The 3,352-nt window shown below is 36.0% G+C and overlaps 1 protein-coding gene across 11 annotated transcripts in view; it reads right to left on the bottom strand.

Moving 5' to 3' along the window:
• Positions 1 to 269: 269 nt before the first annotated feature.
• Positions 270 to 3,352, bottom strand: part of SYNCRIP (synaptotagmin binding cytoplasmic RNA interacting protein) — a 26,154-nt gene continuing 23,071 nt past the window's right edge. For 5 of the 11 annotated variants that reach the window (XR_014944168.1, XR_014944169.1, XR_001554320.3 and 2 more), the window contains exon 13: positions 270 to 500. The gene's annotated coding sequence lies outside the window, so the exon portion shown is untranslated. Of the gene's footprint in view, positions 501 to 1,025 lie in introns of those variants that run through there. The other 6 variants (XM_085541932.1, XM_085541933.1, XM_015858892.2 and 3 more) reach the window with 2 other exon arrangements.

Raw genomic sequence — 3,352 nt, 5'->3', positions numbered from 1 at the left:
TAAGTTATTGGCATCTTCTATAAAGCTTTCACTAATGCAAAGGAGTCAGAATTTTGTTGCACATTATCAGTCTGAACACACAATTCAAAGAAAATGTTACTAGAAAATGAAGACCACGTGGACATAACGTCTCCCCCACACTGACATGGGGAAGCACCAACAAAACTGTCAGGCTGAGCAAGTGCTGCCTCTACAGAATCATCAATGGCACAAAAAAGAAGTTGCATCTCCATACAGCATTTATACAATGAAACATTAAGTTAGCAAGCTTATCTTCAGAGGAGGCTGAACTTTATTATTAGACTGTCATATCCCCACAATTCTACCAACAATAGAATTAATAATATTCCTTAAACTTTTAAAGGCAGTATTTACGTAAGAGTTGTATCTGCAGTAACAGCCTTTCTCTGAACAGTAGAAACAAATTTAAGTTTTGCATTCTAACAATTTTCCTCCTCAAAAAACAACATAGTGCAGCTGTATGTCCACTCTTCAAGTGACTGGAAAAAAAAAAAAGAACAGAAGTATACTTTAAAAAGTGTATTCTTTATAAACAAGAAGCATCGAGCAGCAGTTCCCAATTTCTAACTAAGCCCAACTAGGCTTTGAATTGTTGAAAGCACTTCAAATCAGTGTGGAACTACACTTACGCTCAAACCTTCACAGGTGCTGCAGTACAGAAAGCCTCCTGTGAGAACAAACTGAGGCATTACATGAGGTCAACACTTGCCTTTAACATGCCAAAATAAACCGTGCATTACGGTCCCGGCTGTCCCCAGAGCACCATCTAAGAGATGTGTTCTTACTGGTGAACACTTCATGTTTACCAACACCCAGTGCAACTAAACCAACGTTGCACATACGCACTTCCCGCTCTCCCCGTGCTTAAAAATGAAGTGTTTCTTTTTCTTTACACAACTGGATTTTAAGACTGGAAAATAACATTGCTTTGAGTTTTTCCACCGTATTAATCACCACATGCAATTTAGTTTTCTTAAGAGTCTTGCTAAAAAACTGCACCAATATCAGAACAGTGCAAATCATATTTAATTTTAAAAGTTATAATGGCTTGAGTTCATACTTAGAGGGAACACTGTCAAGATCTTGATATTTTGCTCGCTCACCATTGCTTGCATTCGACTGAAAACACTTTCCTGTCAATTTTGCAGTTTTCGCAATAGTTCCCCGTGCTTTTATCAGGGCTGAAATTGAGGTCGACATCCTCAATTTCAACACACGTAGTGCCTTAATAGCAATGTTTTTATTCATTTCCATCAACGGTTACAATTCCATAAATATATTACCCCTCCCCCCCAACACAGTTCCAAACTAAGAACTGTCGCTACCACTTGTGATCCCACAAGCGTTGTTAAGTTTTCCAGCAATGGAGAGATTTTAACATTAAGAAACCTGAGGATGTCCCCTTGACTACAACCCCCAGTGTTTCCTTTTTATAGCAAGTTCAGAATTGCTTTCCACACCTTGACAGTGTTCCTTATAAAACCATATGACAGTAAAAGTGCCAGTAGGCATGGCAACCTCTTTGAAGGGAGCATTTAAACTCCTTGGCACTGGGAATGCCAGCACCAAGGATTACATTGAAATTCAGAATTATACTTAAGGCTACAATTAGCAAACCCACTTTCCATAAGCCTAATATTCTATCACTAGATTTGAAATTTCAGAAGCTAATGCAAACCGCATAACTTTTATGCTCAAATCTGAGGAAAAGGTTACTCTTCTTTAGCAAGGGCAGTACACGAAACTGTAGTAGCAACTGTCTCTTATGCATCGATTACTCATTTCACCATCATTCACTTACTTTGTCTTTAAGTTCAAAACTGGCAAGGCACATTTACATATTCCAATGAATACTTGACAATTTTAAATTACACTTCATGTCCCAGCTATCCCAGTAATTGACATACAACATACTAAAATGGTTTATTAAGATAACAAAACAAAAACAAAAAAAAAAACAAAAAAAAAATTACTGTGAAACATACAGGCTATTGGCAACCACTATTCTAAAAATGATGTAAATACAAGTAAACATACTGAAATGTGTGCGATTCTAAGTTTGTAACCAGAAGATCTCTGTACTAACACACATTTATATTAATGACACATAAAAAAAATAAAAACTTTATTACAAAAATAAGTTACACTCGCCTCCAGCTTACAGTATAAAACAATTTTATTTGCAGGAATGCAAAATGATTGTTTGCCATGAGCATTTTCAACATATGACATGTCTAATTTTGTTAAAATTTGCATTTACTGGGGGGAACTGGTGTGTATAAAACCTTAATTAGGTATAAGCTTCAATTTTCATTGTGGTGCCTATGGGTATGTAGTATAACTGCAGTATCCCTTTGGGCAGGGGGTTAAGGGAAGCTCTTTATGCCAAGTCCAACGCAGGTCATAATTTTAAACTATCTTTTACCTATACGAAGTTGGACTTGGCAAAGTTGGTGTTTTTTTAGTTATTTTATTTTTTGTGGTTTTTTTTTTCTTTTCTTTTCCTTAGGGGTGGTTCAATAGAGGATGCTTCACCACTGAACACTCACTGTCATCAAGGTGCTTCAGAAAATTAAAAACGTAGCACAAATGATTGTACTCTACTCTACTCTACAGGTTATCATGATCTGCATAAGAGAAATGGAAAGCTGATCCACGTGTTTTTACAGTGATCAGCAATAAGAAATGCACTAATGAAAACATACCTTTTACCTAAAAAGCTAAACTACAGCCATATACTATTCTATGATTTATGAAAAAACTTCAAAATATCCAAATGTCAGGCTTCACTGTACAGTTGTCAGTTTTAGTCTGACCTTTTATAAAGGGACACTGCAGTATTTAGTACAAGTTGCTGATGCACTTTTTTGAACATCTGATGTCTTACAAAAGTAACATCTTGCTAAACTATTATACATCCAAATAACTACAATATCTGAAGAAGCAAGGCTGCTTTTTCAGCCACAAAATACGACAAAAGCAAGGCCTGTTATGATGGTCATGAGGAAGTCTTACAAAGCCTCTGGAACTAAAGGCAACTAAGAATGTTACATTTGGTATATTATAATCTTACCCTCATATCATATTAAACAAGCCTTGCTTTTATCTACAAAGATTTTCTATGTACAGTACAGACAGGGTATAGTTCAATCCTCTGCTACTGAGGTAGTTAACCAACCCTTTAAAAAAGGTTCTGAAAAGAACCACTATCTGGAATGCCTGACTAACCAGCTCTGATGATTACACCTGAAACTGCTGTATCTGAACACAATTCATAAGTGATTACTATATAAACAATCATGATTAACCTTCATGAGCAGAAATAAAATTT

The sequence above is a fragment of the Coturnix japonica genome, chromosome 3 (genome assembly GCF_054131305.1).
Source record: "Coturnix japonica strain WE chromosome 3, WE-NBRP24, whole genome shotgun sequence".
In the NCBI taxonomy this organism is placed as follows: Eukaryota; Metazoa; Chordata; class Aves; order Galliformes; family Phasianidae; genus Coturnix; species Coturnix japonica.
This window is presented reverse-complemented; position numbering and strand designations above follow the sequence as displayed.